The following is a 20,703-nucleotide window of genomic DNA, read 5'->3' as shown; positions in this document are numbered from 1 at the left end:
TTCTGATTCTGATGAGGAGAATAAACTATTATACTTGACGAAAATGGGGTATTCAGAAGCTGAGGCTTCAATAGCCATGAAAAGATGTGGTATGAATTCATCAATTACAGAGTTGACAGATTTTATATGTACTGCTCAAATGGCTAAGGCTGCTGACGCACTTCTTCTGGTAGAAGATAGGAATCCATTATGCAATGATCCTAATTACAAGAAAAGGCTAAACTCGAGCTATGATTTTTGGGAAAGGAATAAGCAGAAGAAGCTTGAAAAGAAGCTTCTTAATGAAGACGATCATACAGTTCATCTTTTAATTCCAATGATTGGTTCCAGATCAGATAACTCAAAGAACCCTCCCAGAAAATGCTATTGGGCCTCCTTATTTCTACTATGAGAACGTGACACTTGCTCTAATTGGTGTTTGGACTGAAATGTCACGGTACTTATACGATGTAGAGCCAGAATTTGTAGATTTGAAGTATTTTCATGCTACTACACTGAAAAGGGGCTATGTTCATAATCTGCCAATTGAGAACAAATTTCCTTTTATTCTGCTTCCTCCTTGCGCCATACATGATTTTTTTTCATTGACACAAAATGGTGGCCTTTATGGGCTCCCAGAACAAAGTTGAACTGTTTACAAATATATACAGGAAGTGCCAAATTGACAGAAATGATCTGTAAGGCTCTTGAAGCTTATGACGATGAGTCACCTTCGAGTGTCCAAAAGTATGTTCTTGATGAGTGTCGAAAATGGAACCTGGTATGGGTTGGAAGACATAAATTTGTTCCAATTAAACTTGATTATGTGGAAATGCTTCTAGGTTTCCCTAAAACCCATACATAAGGAGGAGAATCTATGCTAGAGACATGTTTCCCGGTTGTATCAATATCCTGTCTCTTTTCTCTGGGATCAATGATGCAGAGGTTGCCTTTTACTGTCTTGGAATACCTTTGAAAACAGATGCGCAAGAACTGAGTAGTGATCAGTTGTAGCAATTGATGAGTAGATTTGGCGGATTTGACCTTGTTGTCGATGGCATCCAGCTAACAACCTTACTGGAAGAAATAAACATCATCAGGATGAACTAGAAGATTTTTGTTGGTGAATTTTCTTGCAATGACTGCTACGACAACTGTCTCTTCTGCTGCTCCAATATATCCCACTCTTTTCGAATCATGGAACGGTTTAGTTGACAGTAAAACTGGTCATCTTCAACTTTTGGAATCCTGTAACCAATGTTACCCTATATAAAAGGCCTATAAGGGTAGATTCTGTTCCATTGTCTTATTCTGTGCCATAAGTCCTCAAATTCAAATTCAGCAATCTTCTAAAGGACATAATGGATATTATCTTGACAAAGAAAATGATCGGCATAGAAGAAGTAGCAATGATGTATCAAGACTTGAGCCAGCATCTCGGTATAACCAGAGTGCAAGTAGTGACTTGTTCATGGCTCTATGATGTAATCTTCTAGAGAACATGAATTGATGGTTGGGGAAAACAATCTGTCTGGTGATGTTTATCGCCCTCAGCATGAAATAAGCGATAATCGTTCCTGATGGATTGCTAATGATATCACCGGAGAGCGCCACAAGTTCAATTCTCCAGATTTTCTAGACTCTCAGACCACTTGCCTTCAAAAATGTGAAGTGCTTCATTATTCTGGCCTCGTTCATTCTTTTTCTACAACAGAGGTAGAATAAGCAATTATTGCTTCAATGACCTTCCTCATTTGAGACTGTCCTGTTGGAAAATGTTTTTTCTCCTTTCTTTATTAAAGAATGAAAGAATTTTGCAAAGTAATGCCCTTCTCAGGTTCACAATACAATCAAATCATAAACAATGAATTTAATGAATATCAAATAAATCAACTACACTTTTAAATCATTCAAAAATCATAGTCCTATAGCAAGTGTCAAAAATATTGACTGATTTAAGGTGTAGGTTAGTTCTGGTAAAGTAAGGTCTCTTAGGTTAATTCAACATATATGTCTCTTTGGGCTTCCATTAACTTGAAGAAATGGTTGTTATGCTCATCTCGTAGAGATACTTATTGATTCCAGAATATCAAGAACGTCTTTGGGATGTGCGGTGCTGCATTAAGAGCTTAAGATCGTCTTTTATGTCGTTGTTGCGCCATTCAATATTCGAGCCGCCTTTTCAGGTTTTTAACTCGAATCCTCCTTTTGTTCTAAGATGTTACTTAAAAAATTTTATCTTGAACCCCCTTTATCATTTTTCATATCATGCATTAAAGATTTTAAAAACCAATTTTTGCAAATAAAAATCAATCTTGAGAGGCGAAATGAAATCTGAAGATATTCTCTTTCACTTAGAAATCCATGTATGATTAGAATGGACTTTTCAGGTACGTAATGTAGGTCATGGTTTATGGTTACGAAAGAAAGGGATAAAAAGGCCCAAATAAGTGTTTAAAGGTAATCAAACCAAGGATCAATTCATTTTGATGCCTTCACCTTGCCTTGCTTAACTTGGATCTGCTTTGTTGGGAATTTTTCCATTATCTGGATCCCTCTAGACTGCCAAATTTTGGATTCATTTCCATTTTCTCATATCTCCAGCATTTCTTGCTCTTATTGTTTGTACTTGATCAACCTTGCAACTTGAGGCTCAATAAGTCACCCATCTTGATTCAATTTTCCCTTTTTTTTCTTTTTTTCTTTTTGTTTTTTTTCCTTTTTTTTTCATTTTTGTTTTTTTCCTTTTTTCCTTATTCTTTCTTTGCTGGATGAGTATAATACTTCAATTGCTTTGAGCACCTCCTTTTCCTTTTGCATTTTGGATATTTTCCATTATTCTTGATTGGATTTATCTTCAAGCACTCTGTATTTGACATACCTTGTAGTTCAAAACTTTCTTGACTTCATGGAAATTTGTCTTCGTAATAAAACTGTATTGACAATCTTTATTCTTGTGAGCCAATATCCTTTACCTTGCCCCCAAATGTGGAAGGTGATCCTTGGTTAGGGTTGAATTAGAAGAAAAATCATTCAAGCTCAAATGGGGACAACAAAGGATATATATATATATATATATATTTAAAAGGATAAATGAAACAATGCCGTTCGTCATCTCATACACAGAAACCTTTGTAAAAAGAGGTATCTCCAGGGGGGTGAATATTCAAGATTAACTTTATTTACATTAAAACAATGTAATTAATGCATGATATATTTATTTCAATCAATCACCTCTTCTTTGAGCATGTCCCAATCACTTGAAATCATCTTCGATAAGTTGTTTCATGATGCTTCATCTTGTCTCTTCTTGCAGGAAGATTCTCGGATAATTGAAAGTTTGGTTCTTTTGAGGTTTTTTTGGTTTATGATGGTTTTGTATTTGAAAGGACAAATGTGTGACTTATGAAGTCATGTATATGGTGGAATGTAGTGTCATCAATCAATTCTACTCGAGAAGATAAACATCTATAGTTAGTGTCTCAAAAACAGGTAAAGACATTTCTTCAGAGTCTCAGATAATTAAAGTGTCAGAATTTGGTTTTGGTACGAGTCGAGTAATTGGCGTTGGATGGGATATGGAAGATATAATTTTACCACTTGCCAAAGATCTATAACTCTTGAAAAATTAAAAGAATATTTAATCTACTTGATACTCAATAATTTCAAGGTTAAAACTTGATTCCTTGCTCATAACCATAAAAGCAATACACGTTTATTTATTGCACAAAAGGTGGAGAAAGGAACAAAAAAAACAAGTTCAAACAAGATGCTGAAAATAGAAAGTACTACAGTGGTAGATAACACTTCCACTTGTTTATGCATCATGCCTCATTATTCCTATAATGTTGGGTATGTAATAGGATCAGGGTTCTTTTCCTCATTTGCCCCCCATTTCTTGATCATTTCTTGTGTCAAAACCCCTTTGTCAACAAGCATCTCAATTTCTTTTAACAGTGGCCTACAATTGCCTGTAGAATGCCCCTTTACCCCCAAGTGGAAATTACAAACACTATCTTGATCATAGCTATGAGCAGAAGGGTTTGATGTCACTTTAGTTGGTCTTGGTGTGATGTATTGACCTTTAACCAAATGAGGATACAAGTCTGAAATGGAAGTTTGGAACACTTCCAAAGTTTTTCTTGATCGCATGACTTTCTTTGGTCGATCTGAACAGTTACTCGCTCTTTTTCTTTTACAATTTCGAGGACTCTGGATGCGACACTCATTCACATGATCAACTTTTGCTTTTTGATCCGTCGGGATCCTGGATGTGACTTTTGAGTTTTCTTCATTGATTACATTCTCAATTAATTTTCCACTTGTCACAAGATTCTCAAATTCCTTCGTCGGGTTTGCCTGCATTAACTCGAAGAAAGGCACTGGAAGGGAATCACGAAACATACGTGATATCTCTTCTTCTAACATGGGAGGTTGAACTTGTGCTGCCACTCCTCCCCATCTTAAGGCATATTCTTGAAATCTTTCATTAGTTTTCTTCTTTACTCTTCGAAGATCCATACGTGTTAGAGTTAAGCCTTTAACATACCGATATTGTTCCAAAAATGCATCAGCTAAATCAACCCATCTCTTGATCTGTTCTTGTGTCAACTGATTATACCAGACTACTGCTGGACCAACAAGGATATCATGGAAAGAGTGAATTAACAGATCATCAAAACTTAAATATCCTTCCATTTTTTTGTAAAACATTCTCAAATGGATTAAGGGACAACTAGTGTCATCATATTTCTCAAAATTAGGCATTTTGAAATCATGGGGAATAACCAAATTTGGAACCAAGCTGAGCTCTTGTGCTTCTAATTCTTTGTGGTGGGCACTAACATCTTTCATGTTTCTGATTGCTTTCTCCATCTTCTTGAATCTCTCCTCATATTGTGAATAATTAATGAGGCTATTCTTTGGGTCCAATTGGGATGCCCCAGGGTATGTTATCTTTCTTGACTCTTTAATCTGATAGCACGATTTCTCTTTAGCATCTATCTCTTCTTTATCAGATTCCATTCCCTGAATAATTTGATTTGATCCATCTGGTACTGAATCTGATGCTTCTTTCCTTGTATCCTGAGGTAACCTTGTCAATTGTTCTAGCCACTGATCTTGTAGTCCCTCATAAGATTGCTCTATTGTTTTCATGATGATGGTAAAGTAAAATGAATGAATGACCTTGGTTTTACTGTTACAAAACCTTTCATTAATTATTTACATGTTTTTATATTTAATGTATATAACAATACTTAAAATAACAAATGTAATGTAAATGCGAAAATGCATAAATGCCAAAAATAAGAATGCAAAATGTGCAATTCAAAGATGTAAAAAGTAAGAATACAAAATGAAAATGCACAGATACAAAATGTAAATGCATGTATGAAAAGGTGTTACTCAAAAGTGATCATCTTAGAACAGATTTCATTGAACACAAAAGCTTTGGTACATCAAACAAAACTTTTACATGTAGGGGATGGCTTTTACTCCTAATTTCTCTATTTCCCTTAAAAGCCATTTTAACTTCCACTCATATTCAGTTGTGGAGTTATCAATCTGCCTTAACTCTCTCGTGAAACCAGCTAAGTCCACCAGCTTATGAGCCACATTGTTTGCTTGAGCATCGGCTTCCTTCATGATATTGTCTTTTTCCTTCATCTTTTGCATTAACTCTCGAAGTTGTAAACAATATTGTTCATTTTTTCTTGTGAGAGAATCTTTATGTTCAAGAAGTTCTCGTACAAGATCTCCATAATCATGTAAACATTTCTTCAATGTCTATATTGGCTTTTAATTCAGTATCAATCTCATGCTGATGGATCTGATATGATGCTTCCCTATTGGTCATAGCACTATTCAACCTTTGATTGTTAACTTGATATTTTCTCGATTCCATGATAGTTGTATTGAGTCTTTCTTCTGCAACTCGTAAATCATGAGAAAACTTCTTGCCTCGTCCTTCATTTATATTGCAATTCTTTTTCAGTTTGGTGACCCCTGTTATCCACTCTTCTAGGGTGTTTCCTATGCCAGCATTTTGAAAAGCTTGACTGACCTTCTGGAAATCTTCATGTATGGTTTCCATTTTGGTGCTCAATTTATCGTTTTCAATCTTCAAATGACGTATTTGAGCTTCAAACCTCAGTAAATCGTCTTCTCTCTGGTATTAATCTAGCAGGACCTTCGGTTACCAAACTAGGTCGATCATTTACCATAAATTGTAAGGTTCCATGATCCAAAAGACTTTGGACTCGACGTTTGAAGGCAAGACAATTCTCGATGGTATGTCCTTGAGCTCCGGCATGATATTCACAATGAACGTTGATGTCATACCAATTTGTATACGGAGATTGGAATGGTTTTATGTAATATGGAGCTACTTATCGTGTTTCAAGTAACTTTTCATACAACTATTTATATGATATAGGTATAGCATCAACATGAGAACCGCCTTTTGTCTTGGATTGAACCTGAGTTTTAGACGTCGGGAGCAGACTAAACTTTGACGATTTCAAATTGCATGATTTCTTCTCATCTCTAGAAGCTTTTACAGTGGTCATCATTTCTTCGGTATCTCCAGACGATTTGTGAATACGAATGATGATTGTTTGTAATTTCTCAAACTGGTTAAGATTAGAAGTCCCTTGTGTATCTGACATTGCAGAGTTAGGTTCATTGAGCTCTCTCTCTTTCTGTGCAGGGGTTTCTTTTTCTTTGTCCAAAACAGATATTCTATCCATCATCTTGGTCATTTGCTCTCTTATTTATCGTATCTCCTTTTGCTCTTCAATGGGCATACGATCTTTGGGTGCATAGCTCTCATCTATCCTCGGAGTTCCCTCAGGATGCCTTTTCTTGGCCGCATCATATTTTGTTTGATCATAAAACTTTTTGTCCATTTACGATTTCTTTCCAATATGATGAACAGTCTTTCCAGTAAACACATTTTGATTATGCCATGATCATGCAATGCAAACAAAGAAATCAATATGAACAGATTAGAGCAATGTAACATGCATGAAAAAATAAGAAAAAATAGAATAGTTAGTACCAACTAATGGAAAAAAATCTATCTATCAAGGTATAAATCTTAACCTCATGCTTTCTAGTTCCATTCTTTGTTTGGAAAAATTAACCATACTGCATGATTACTAGTTCGCATGCATTTATTCAGAGAGGAAAATAAAAAATTAAAAGCTAAAGCTTATTTCTCCTTTGCGTACACTTACAGACAGAGGTTCAGTACTATCTTAGATCAGGAGAATTTCTAGGGTTCATTATATGAAGGGTTTTAGTTCTAAGAGTAAAGGTACTCGAACTGTCCTTGTTGATGCCTCATTGGGCTGCCCACCCTCAATCCTAGTCCATCACAGACTTAAGCGGACCGAGTTCAATTCGAGGGGACACATTTCTTTATGCCTGACACGGAGAATAAATTCCCACGAAGACTTAGAGCATATGAACCCTGAAAGTTACTTTATAGGTCTGACACGGAGAATAAATTCTCACGAAGACGTCGCTTTCACTCCCACTTAAAAGGGACAAGCTTGATTAGAAAGCTTATGTTATGTAATGCAAGTGTTGTGTGTGAGGAGAAATATTCAAACTTTTGACATAATTAAATGAAAAATTTAATATCTGAAAATAAAGTAAAAATAAAAAATATAATAAATATTATGAAAATCATAAAAATTTGAAAGAAAATAATTAAAAATTAAATAAATGAATTTTTAATTTCTAATTAATAGAGACAATTTATAATTAATTTTAAAGTTTGACAGTCCCCAACGGAGTCGCCAAGCTGTCGTAACCAATTTTCGTCCGGGCACGAAATTTTACTTGGCGGGAAAAGTGATGTGAATAAATGATTTTTAAAATGTTTTGGGAGTCGCCATCAGCCTTTTGGGTCAGGTAGGTCGAATACCTAAAAATTATCTTTTTAAAGAGTTTTTTAAGAAAACATCAGTTAAAAGATAAATTGATCTGCTTTTTAACCAAAGATTCGTTCTTTTTAATAATAAAAAGGGGTTCGTGGTCGATTACGTTTGGGGAAGGATTAGCACCCCCACAACGCCCAAAATTGGTACTTATTAATTATAAATTGTCTCTATTATTGGAAAAAATTCAAAAATATATTTAATTTATAATCCTATTATTTCAAAGTTATAATCATATAAATAAAATATTTATTTATTTAGAAATATCAGAAAATGACTTCTAGGTGCCTTAAGACACCTCTTTTCTTTGATATTAAAAAATAAATAAATAATTAAGACATTTTTCTAAAAATAATAATAATAGATTAATATATAATTTTAAAAATAGGATATTTATTTATTTAAAAATATCAGAAAATGGACATCTAGTTGTTTTAAGACTGCCCTTTCTTAATATTAAAAAATAAATAAATATTAATAAAACATTTAAATATATATATATATATATATAATTTATAAAAAAAATAAGATGTTTATTTAATTAAAAATATCAGAAAATGGACATCCAGTTGCTTTAAGACTGCCCTTTCTTAATATTAAAAATAAATAAACATTGTTATCTAATCGAATTATAAAATTATAATATTGTATTTCATGTAAATATTAGTGAATAAAATATAAATAATGACAAACAAATATATAAATAAAGTACTAGTTTAAATATATTGAAAAATAAATTACAATATAGGAATAAAATAAAATTATATTAAATAATGACTAAAACGAAATAATTTAAAACTGTGGAATTAAATTATAAATTGAATGGTCAAAAATGAAAGTAATTATAATATTAGTGTTTAAAATGTAAAATATCAAATTTTAAAGACCTAGTTCGTAATATTGTAAAAATACAATTGCTAATAGTATAATTAACCCTTAATTATTTAAATGATGATTAAAATAAAGTTTATTAAATTTAAAGGCTCTAACTCAAATAGATAAATAAATCTAAGTGCTAATAAAATAATTTAGCCTTATTTAATTAATTCGGGTCAAAAATATAAATTATGAAAATTAAAAGGGACTAATATGGTTATTTATCATAAATATATATATATATATATACATAGGTAGTGACTATAGTATAAATTAATTAAAATTCAAAGACCGAATTAAAATAGTTAAAAATTGCTTTTGGTGATTAAATTGCATAGATTACAAACTTTAGTGACTAAAATAAAAGTTTTCAAAACTTTAATGGCCGCGCGTATGATTTACCAATTTTACAAAATTATAGATATACCCCTTCCCAAAACGGTGTCGTTTGGAAAGGGGTATTTATACCCGAATATGGCTGGCCCTACAAGCCATTCTCTCATTTCTTCCTTTCTCTCTTCTCTCTCTAACTAAGAGAGCTTAGAAGCTCTCTCGACTCTCTCTTATTTTCCCTCATCGGAGGGAAATCAAAAGGCGGCCGGTCTGTATCCGGCATCGACTACCGCTGTCGGCCACCGTCAATGGTGGCCGAAAAATTACATATCTACCTCAAATTGAAGCCCGAAATTCCCTAAAGCCAAATCCGAGGATATTTTAGCTTAGATCACTACCAAAACGTGTAGATCTAAGGTTCTTTACCTTTGACCTTTCGGTTTCAAAGACATAGGGAGGCTCTGATGATAGCAGTTCCTTGGTAAGTCTCCTTTCCTCTTCTCCTTCTTTATTTGGCTGTTGTTGGGTGTTGTTGTTGCTTGTTTTCTGTCGTGGTTGCTTGTCTCCTTTTTCTGGTTTCTGTCTCCTCTCTTCCTCTCTGCCTTTTTTTTAATTTTACAGGTGAGTCGAGACTTTTATAGCCTCAAAAGCCTCGATGAAACGCTCCTCGGACCGGTCACAGAAGGGTTTCTCGGTGAGTCACCATAGCTATGGTGGTGACTCACCATAGAGCTCGACGTGAGGCGATGATGAGGCGCTTCTGGAGGCTTCGATGGGGGCGGCGTGGTATTACAGCAACGGTTGGAGCGACGCCTAGCAGTTGAAGCGTTGGCAGCAGACGTGTGGCCTTCTGGAATCAACGGCGGTGGCTGGGATGTGGCTCTAGGGTTATGATACCTTAGGGTTTCAAGCTGGAACCATCTAGGCCGTTGGATCTTGCCAGATCCAACGGTAGAGAAACAAGGCGGCGGCTGAGAAATGTGAAACCCTAGGGTTTCCTCTGCATCCGGGTTGTTGGGCCAGAGTGGGTATGGGCATGTAAACGGGTTTAGGGTTAATTGTAAAACAGGCCTCAGGTTTGGGCCTATATTTTTTATTTAATAATAATAATATATAATAATAATAATATTAATAATAATAATAAATATGATGAAAAAATTAATGTCTACACAACTAACATGTCATTCACATACAACAACAATATAACAAAATCGTTATCACCAGACCTCTTGAAATAAGCACAAGGGTCTGCATTAAGTCTATTGTATCCAAGGCACATAATGAAGGAATCAAATCTCTTATACCAACACCTTGGCACCTGCTTTAGACCGTACAGAGATTTGTTCAACCTGCAAACCAAGTTCTTCTTTTCTATTTCTTCAAAACCTTCAGGCTAGAGCATGTAAATCTCTTCTTCAAGATTTTCATAAAGAAAAGTTGTTTTAACATCTAGCTGCTCTAGATGTGAGTTCAATGTAGCACACATTGCTAAAACTACTCGAATTGTTGTTAGTCGAACCATAGGAGAAAATATTCCATTAAAATCAATACCTTCTTTTTGAGCATATCCTTTGACCACCAGTCTTGCACGATACCTCTCCACTTGATCGTCATAATTTCGCTTGATTTTGAAGACCTATTTGTTACCAATTGGCTTCCTTCCTTGTGGTAGTGGCACAAGGTCCCATGTATTATTTTTATGAAGGGCTTCAATTTCTTCTTGCATCGCCATCATCCACAGTGAAGCATCTGAGCTATTTATTGCCTTCTGGTATGTTGATGGCTCACCGTCCTCTGTTAAAAGGCAGTATGCAATATTACCTTCTATAACATAATCTGAGTGTCAATTGGGACATATTCTCACACGATCTGATTGACGAGTTGTTGGAGCTTCAGAACTCTCTGGTTCTTGTTCATCATGTGCTGGTTCTGCTTCAGAAGAATCTCCTTTTCAAACTCTTTTTCCACATGTATATGTGTAGTCTCTGACTTTTCAACGCTATCATCGTCTTCTTTTCTTTGTAGTTTATCTTCTACAAAGATAACATATCTGTTAATGATCACTTCGTGGGATGTGGGATCCCACAAGTGATACCTCTTTACTCCATCAGCATACCCCAAGAATTTGCATTTCCATGATTTTGGATCCAACTTTGAAATTTCTTGGGAGTTGTACATCACATACACAATACTTCCAAATACATGGGTTTAAATAATCAGTTGGTTTACCAGTCCACATCTCAATTGGTGTCTTCATCTCTATTGCAGTTGATGGAGCTCGATTCACCAAATAACAGGCGATATTGACTGCTTCTGCCCAGAATGATTTTTCTAGGCCTGCATCCCTCAACATTGCTCTTGTTCTTTCTAACAAGGTTTTGTTCATTCGCTCTGCCACTCCATTTTGTTGAGGAGTGTTCGCCACTGTGAACTGTCTTTTGTGACTTATTTCCTGCAAAAGTCATCAAATTCTTCGCTTATGTATTCTCCTCCATTATCTGTTCTGAAACACTTGAACTTATTTCCAGAATCAAGTTCCACCCGCGCTTTGAAGTTTTTGAAAGTGGAAAACACATCTGACTTTTTCTTAATAGGGTACACCCAACATCTCATGGATTATTCATCAATAAATGAGACAAAATATTTTGCTCCGCCTGGGGATGTAACTGGTGCTTGCCATACGTCAAAGTGAACCAATTCTAGAACATTTTTGCCTCTAGAATTTGATGTGTTGAATTTCAATCGGTGTTGCTTACTTGTTATGCAATGCTCACACAAAGTAAGTGATACATTTGATAAGCCTGGAAGTAGTTTTTGCTCCACAAGGACTTTCATTCCTTGTTCTGACATGTGTCCAAGTTTCTGATACCATAGCATTGCAGAATCTGAACTACATGAGGCAACAGAGGCTTCTGCTTCTAACAAAGTTTCTCCCTTCAGCATGTACAAGTTTGCTACTATCTTTTCGCCTTTCAACACCACAAGCGCTCTACAGAACACCTTTATGATTCCTTTTTGTGTTTCAATCTTGCTTGCATTATTATCCAACAATCCGTAGGATAATAAATTTTTCTTCAGGCCTTTCACGTGCCGCACATCTCGAACAACTTTAATTGTTTCATCATACATCTTCAATTTGATGGTTCCCATGCCAACGATATCTAAGGCATGATCATTGCAACTATACACAGATCCTCCTGAGACATGTTCATAATGATGAGATCATTCTCTTCTTGAGGTTATGTGATATGTTACTTCCGAATCAATAAGCCATATATCTGCAAATCTTTTTCTGCCTTCCACGATGGTTGACGCTTCACAGTATAGAGCATATCCATCATCTGAAGTGTTTTGTGGTATTGCCTTGTGAATTGGAGTTTTTATTTAGACTCCAACAATCATTCTTCAAGTGACCCTTCTTTCCACAATTGTAACACTTTAAATTCTTCTTGCTTCTCGACTTCGATCTACCATGTTTGTGACTGCTGCTTTGGCCACGTTCTGTTGATCTCCCTCTCATCGTTGTCATCATTGTCAACGCTTCTGCTTGTTGCAGATTTACTTGTCTGTCTTTCTTGTTCTTGCGGCGATTTTCTTCTTGTAGAACAGCAGCTGCAACGTCATCAAAGACTAGACTGGTGACATTACTGTTTGTCAAGTTGATGATGAGTTGATCATACGAATCCGGTAGACTTTGAAGTAGAAGTTCATCACATTCTTGTTCTCCTATTTTACAGCTTAAGGATGTAAGATGAGAAAATAAAGTGTTCAGTGTATTTAAGTGCTCCGTCACTGAAATAGATTCTGGCATACGAAGAGTGTACAATTTTCTCTTAAGGAAAATTTTATTGTGCAGCGATGTGGCCTCGTACAGTTTGGTGAGATGATCTGATATCTCCTTAGCTGTCTTCTTCTCCTCGATGCTTGACAATACTTCATTTGCTAATGCTAGATGAAAATTTTGTCATAGCATTCCCATCCATTTCAATCCATTTGTTGTCATCTGTGAAATCTACCGGCCTTTCACTGATAGCTGCTAGACAACCGTTTTTCCTCAGGATAGCCTTCATCTTCAATTTCCACAATGAGAAATTTTTCCCATTGAATTTTTCAATATCAAATTTCGTTGCCATAACTTCTATTACAGATAGCTCCCACTATTTCACTATCGTGAATAGTTCTCTGGAGCCTTCAAAGAATGGGTAATACCTTCTTACTTTCTTATGTTAGAGGATCCACCTTTTGGTGGCAACCACAAAGACAATAAGCAGATATTACACACTCAAATATGGCTCGTATAACAATTGTTGCAGAAGACGGCTATCGGATAGAGCAAAATCACAACTGATAATTTGAGAAAATAAAAATGAAAATAAAGAAGACACAAATTTTACGTGAAAAACCCCTAAATAATATAGGGTAAAAACCACAGGCAACGGTAGAAGAATTTCATTATGAGAAAATAGGAATTACAACTTCTCTCGATCGACCAAGGAGAAAACGATGATAATTCTCTCTTGATAAAAAAGAGAAAACAACTCTAAAGAAACTCTCTAAATTCTCTCTAGTATTGGAAGAAAGCTAGAATGCTTTGGGATGGTTTTTAAGCTAAATGAGCTAGGGTATTTATAGTTGAAGCTTAAGGACTAATTTGTAAATATCCTAAATTACAATGACTAAAATTGAGGTTCTACCATTATTGAAAAACCACTACACCCCTTTTGACAATTGCATATTCGGTGCATTAATGCACCGAAATCTTCCTCCCATATTTGACTTTCTACACCCCCACCAATTTGTAAACAATTATCCTCTCTGTTTCATCCGCCTTCTCCAACATTTCCTTCAAAGGCTCAATCTTACCTACAAGTGAGCAACACTTATTAGCATTAATTAAAAAAATCAATTCTAATTATATAGTCACATGAAAAAAAATTATAATATTAACTATTTGATTATGTGATGGAAAGAGTTTATATATTTGTGGTCATAACTAGGCTTACCTGCGACAGTAATATGCTATAGCCTGAAAGAACCTTCAGAGTTCCAGTCGCCTTGAAGAAGTTTTGCATCAGCAACTGTTTGATTGGAGAGTTTTGGCAAGAGGTAGGGTGTGTTCTTGTACACATCAAAGAAGTTATCAGCTGAGGACTTGATCTCAAATTGGAATTCCATTCTCTGAAGTTGAGCCATGGTTACTAGCAAGAGATGCCCAGAAACCGGTTACTAACAAACAAGACTTGAGTTGAACGTGAATGTTCAGCTTAGCGGATCGCCTTATATAGAAGATTGGCGATTCCCTGCCACGTAATAGGGAATCAAATTTGATTACTAAAATAGTATAATAATAGACTCGTTCAATCCAAATTGATCCTGTTGCATTACCAAGTATGGGAAAATATAAATTTACATTGAATACTAAATGTATATAATAGAGGCGCCTTTTAGAAAAAAAATAGTACTCCATATAATTTGATTGGAATGGCCTCAGCTTTCTCACCCTTTTAAGCCTAGTGGGTTGGATTCTCGCAGTGGTCCTTCGAATTATTTGTCATAATAGATCTTTTAACGCTATCTGTTTTAAGTTAATTGAAAATAATGAAACTTATAGTGACCACGAAAATGATTAGACCCCTCATGTCCAAAACACAAAAGCATGGGATCAAAACGACGCCGTTTGACTTGAGCTATAAAACCCTATTTTCTTCTATTTTTCCTTCATTTTATCATTTCTTATCTCTCTCTGTCCTTCAAACTCCCCCCCCCCTTTCTCTAAATTTTCATAAACCAATGAAGGCGATGGTCACGGATCAAGGTTCGATTTTGTGAGAAAAAGCCTACAACTCCACGAAATAGGCCGAGGACCTCTTGATTTCCAACGTTCCGGTCCTCTTCATCCACCATTAGATCACCTCTGCTCCGAGCTATGTCGTTTGCCTCCTTCTTCTGCTTATCCTCACCGTTCGAATTGGGGGATGGAGACCCCGAACGCCGACGAGACCTTTGCTTAGAGGTAAACTTCTCTCTCATTCTCTCTTTCTTTTTTGGGTTTTATTCTGATTAGTTCCGAATAAACCAAAGTAAAAAAAAATGCTAAAATTACTTACCGAAAAAAATGGTGTTGTATTGCTAAAAAATCAGAGGGTGGAGAAACCTTTTACGTTGCTTTGTTTTTTTCGAAAAAATGGGGGAAGAGGGAGAAGGTAAAGATCCCTTTACAATGGCTTTCCAATCGAGAGTGTTTCTTTTTACAAATGTTTGTGGGTTTATATAATACCCAGATTTACTAATTGTTTAAGAAAAAAAATGAAAACTATAGCTCCTCTCTTTTTGTCTTTTGTTTGCTTGTGATTTGCTGAGTGCACGGGTGTGCCCTCTGCCGTAACCGTTTCATTTCTCATTTTTCCTCCGCATGTGACAAAGGATTTTCTTAAAAGTTACCCCTGTTCACACTGGGGTCATTATCGTAGCAGCATGAAAGGGCCAGGGACTACTTGTCATATTTTGCAAACAATTTTATGGAGTAGTGATGGTAACACTAAAGTTTCACCATTGTTTGCAGCAGTGGACAAAGGAATAATTATTCTAAAAAAGAAGAAGGAGAAGCAGAATTTCAGAATACATTGTTCGAATAGTGCAAAAAAAAACTGATTTGGTTTGAACAATGTAAGAAAATACATAACATATTTAAACAGTGCAGAAAAATATAGTGCAGTTTGATTCGAACTGTGAAGAAAAACTTGACTATTTGAACAGAGAAAAACATAGTAGTACAATTTTGGTTCAAACAGTAAAAAAGAGAAAGAAAAAAAGACAAAAAATAATAAAGTTTGATTCAGTTTTTTTCTTGAGTTTACTTCCTTTAAGAATCTTTGAATGATTCTTTTCTTGATTTTTGCAGACAATTTTAATATATCTTTTTGTGGTTTCATCTCGCTTGTTGATTTCTTGAATTCCAGTTATTTCAATTTTTAGATGTTGAATCATTGGTTGCTTCTTTATTTCGTTTGATTACTTTAATTTTTCGCATGAATTTTTAATTTTGCTTGGAATTGGATATTGGATGCTTGATGGTTAGTTGTCATAGTTAGTATATTTCTCATGATATTTTTGATGTTCCAAGGTTTATTGATTAAATTGATGATAGACTTGATACATTGAGCCATTTTGTGAGTGTTGAGCCTTATGAGCATGCATGTCTCGTTCTTGCTCCTTGTTTCTTTATGTGCATCGAACTCATTTTAGCATTCTAGAACTTGTGTTGTAATACTAGTTGAGACTACATGCATGAATTTGATGTTTTTGAATTCTAGAGGCACTTAGGATTAACCATTTTCACTACCCAAATAATGCCTACCCTTTAATTTATCCCTTAGTGAACCATTTTGAGTCGATTTTTCCCTTTTGTTCGATTTTCACCTCACTAAATTAAACTCGAAGTCTTTCTTTTTTATTTCCCTCTCTTTTCACACTTATGATTATTCTTTGTATCATTCTTGTTCCACGAAAAAAGAAACGGAAAAATAGTTTCCAAAAAAGGAGAAAAAATAGTGCATTGTCGACTGTTTTGAACATTAGAAGTAAAAAAAGATAAAAACAGTAGCCTTGATCGAATAAAGAAAAAAAGAGAAGAAAAAAATTGTTGTTGTTTCAATTGTCTTTCATTTATTCTTGTTGTTCTATTTCCATTGAGCTTCATGATAAATTCATGGATTGTTCCTAATTATTTTGAAATCTTGTTTTGGCATTAAACTTTTATTTTCGACCTTTTTCCTACCCATACCTTAGCCACGTTACAACCCAATTAAAGACCTCTTGATTTTTACATCATATTCAATTTAAAGTAGTAGATTGGATTTAATTACAAGCTTATGATAATGCTTTGATTTGTTTTGGCTTGAACACTTCTTTGTCCTTAAACACTTTGAGCAGAATGATTAAATCCTTTGTGAGGGTATTGAGTCTTGCATCATCAGATTAATGAGTCATTAGAATGTTTTGTTTTCCTTAAACTTATTTCCTAGTTTTGCCACTTGTATGATTGTTTTCTAATTTCAATTAATTGATTTGATCTTGATTCATTAGATGATTAAAGTATGATGTGAATTATGGAATGGTAACTATTGATCTTGGCATGTTAATTGAGAAATGCTTGAGGACAAGCATTAGATAGGTGAGGGGGAATTTGACTAGTGTCTATTTTGTGCAACATTTCATGATTAAATGTTCCTTGTTTATTCATCTTTATTGTTGATTTGGGCGTTTTTACGTGATTTTTGTGTAGGGCAATGATTTATGGAAAATGTGCTTAAAAGGGCAAAAACTGCACTTTTTGTTATGGAATCAAGGCTGGAACAGTGGGCATAAAAATGGGCATGAAATGCTGATGTGGCAGCGAGTCAGCAGCTTTTAGAATATCAAGTCAGCATCCAGTCAGCACCTAGTCAACGACTTCTAGAATGTGGACGGACGGTTGGAGCATTTCAAAACAAGAGTTTTAAGAATTATATAAGATTTAATTCAAACAATTTTAGAATTATTTTTTGCAATTTTATTAGATTTAATTTCAGTATTTCTAGGGTTTTAGGTGGCTATAAATACTTACCTCGGGTAGAGCTTCATTGATCATTCGATCACTCGATCAATACTCGAATTCTCTTGTTCTTTCTTATCTCTTAGTTTTATAATTTTTTTATTTCCTTTTTTCTTTGTTTTACTTTTTAATCTTTTGTTTTTAAAATGCTAAGCATGACTCTATCATGCTTAGCTAATTTACTTTTAAGCCGAGGGCTAAAGCGAAGACTCAATTCCCACGTGAGAATTAAAAAGTAGTTAACAACTTCGAAATATCTCTCTCAATCTCTGTGCTTATTTTCAAAATCAAAATCGTTTTCAAAACCAAAGATAGACTTTGGCCAGGAATGTTATTGCGATTAAATGTGTGGGAGGAATGATCGACTTATTGAAAGCACATTCGACTTCATGGGAACACAAATTAGCAAGATTGCCTTGTTAAGAGGGATTTGAGATTGGAATTAGTGGTTATAGAAACAACAATCCAAGTTGATCTTTATGAAATTAAACGGATATTGATCTACGACAATTGTTGTTGATAGATTAATTCCCAAAGCATAATCAAGATTGCCTTGGGTATTCGGTATACAAAGAAAAGTCGTGGGGATTACCCTTGCAGACAAAGTAACCGATGTGAATCCCGAAGGGAATATCTAATTCGATGATCCGAAAGAAACTGAGTCAAAACGAAAGTCTAAGGTTGATTTCTACATATTGAATTTCAATCTTTTTAATCTTCTTTTTATTATTCTCTTATATTTATTTTCAAATTTTCTTTAAAACTTTCTTTACTTTCTTCTTTTATTTTATTTTCATCTTCTTCCAATATTCCCCCCATATTTACATAAATCATCGCTCAAATCACTTTCTCGTCCAGTGATCAAATTCAAGCATAAATTAGGGAGTTTTCCTTAGTCTCTTTGGGATCGTCACTTCTCCTTTACTACATTATTTTTCCTTTAATTATTATTTGAGAATAAAGGAATTATTTTGACACAAAAAAAAATCCACATCATCAAACTATTTATAAAGTATTTAAGAAAACAAAAAGAAAGAACAAAAACACGTTCAATCAGGACAATGTCATTGCAATAAGGTTTCACAGTTGATGTAAGAACTTCTTAATTTGTGTTAGAATGTCTCATTACGCGTTGAATGTCAGTGGCCCTAAGTCAATCAAATTCTGGACCTTGCTCTTCGGTGCCCCACGAATCTCAATGGTATGCCCCAAACTTTATATATGGTATTAACATCACATCCAGGGATCTCAATTCTTCTTTAGGTACGAATGGGGTGACTTTAATTTATCTTCAAAATAGGAATCACCATGAGGTACTTCTATGCTCCAGGATGAATACATGTTAAGATGGTTAAATATCTTCTTGAGTCCAACTTGTCTCCTCAAGAGGAAAACTATCTCTTGATGCTACTCAATCTATTGGGGATCTTTGAAATTCTATCTAACCCAACAAAAGACATTGTTGTAGGCGTTGTTTTTCAAGAACCTTTCTAAATGACTAGTTATTTCAGAGATCAGTACCTTTGAATGATATGTCATGTTCATGCAAAAATACAACATAGCACAAGACAAGAAAAAAGAAATCAGGTTAGTAGAAATGATAATGTAAGGTAAAAAAAAGAATTATATACAACTTATAGATGAGACTGAAAAATAAAGCACACAAAGGAAATTGAAGTAATAACCGCATGTGTTCTAATTCTCTTAGGTTATCCACATGGCTTTAGAGGGGTGAATTTACTAAATTTTCTATATGAAGTTCGATTCTAGTAAAGGGTTACTAAATTGTCTTTACAACCTGCTAAGGTTAATAAAGATTCTGATTCTGGCCTATTATAGACTTGCAAATCGTATTTAGCTAAGGGGGTCACACCACTAAATACGTATCTCGAAACTAATATTCGGCAGTCAACTTAAAATGTTTTCCAAAGGTAGTTTGTCAAACCCACATGAGGAAGCTTAATACTCATGTGAGGTGTGACTTTTCCCCAACTTAGGTAAAACGGGACGAAGCTCTACTATAGAGCTATGATATGCAACCATTATAAATATATTCATAGAAGTATAATCATTAACCAGAGAGAAAATCTTTTTTCATGTTTTAAAATAACATAATGAAATGTAAATTAAATATATCCAAACTCAAAATTTCCAAATTCCAAATGTAGGGTAATCAAAATGTGGCTCGTCTCTCAATTTATTTTAGAAAACAAAATATTCCCTAGTGGAGTCGACATGCTGTCACAACCGACCCCTTGGGGGAAAGGCCCACGAGATGCAACGATAGGGGTTTTGAAGTGTTTTTGAAATGATTATAGGAAATGTTGGGAGTCGCCACCAACCATTTTAAGGTGCGATTGGAACACCATAAAAATCGAGTAATTTTAATAAAACATTTTATTTTTTTTAGAACACCGAGTTTGAAGTATGTGAAAACTAGAAAATAGGTTCTAGAGTCAGTTACGTGTGAGGAAGGGTTAACACAACCACAATACCCAAAAATTGGTACCTAATTGATTATTATTTTAAAATTTTGAAATTTGGAGTTCGAAGTTTTATTTAATTTAGAAAGCACTATGGATGCAAAGTTAAAGAGGGTGTTTATTTATTAAAGCCAATAATATTCACCCCCTAGAATGAACGTGGGAGATCGATTATTGTGCTCAATAACCAGACATTGCCTCGAGATTTCAAAAATGAAGAGATTTTTAAAAGGATGTTAACCTTGTTCGGGAATTACTTGTAGTCACCCCAAGAGCATGATTGCAGGAACTATACCATTAATTCCTTAATAAGTCTACATTTCCTTGTGTTTGAAACAAAAATAGAATCAATCAACATGTTTAATAACCTAATTATGCTAGGTGAGTTTATTAAAGGATTACCTAACCTAAAGTGCCAAATTATGAAATTAAAAAACCTAATGGACTAATGAAGTCTCTAATATTAACCCTATTATTTTTATTAACCAATTAT

The sequence above is a fragment of the Hibiscus syriacus genome, unplaced genomic scaffold (genome assembly GCF_006381635.1).
Source record: "Hibiscus syriacus cultivar Baekdansim isolate YM2019G1 unplaced genomic scaffold, ASM638163v2 tig00112383_pilon, whole genome shotgun sequence".
Taxonomy (NCBI): Eukaryota; Viridiplantae; Streptophyta; class Magnoliopsida; order Malvales; family Malvaceae; genus Hibiscus; species Hibiscus syriacus.
This window is presented reverse-complemented; position numbering follows the sequence as displayed.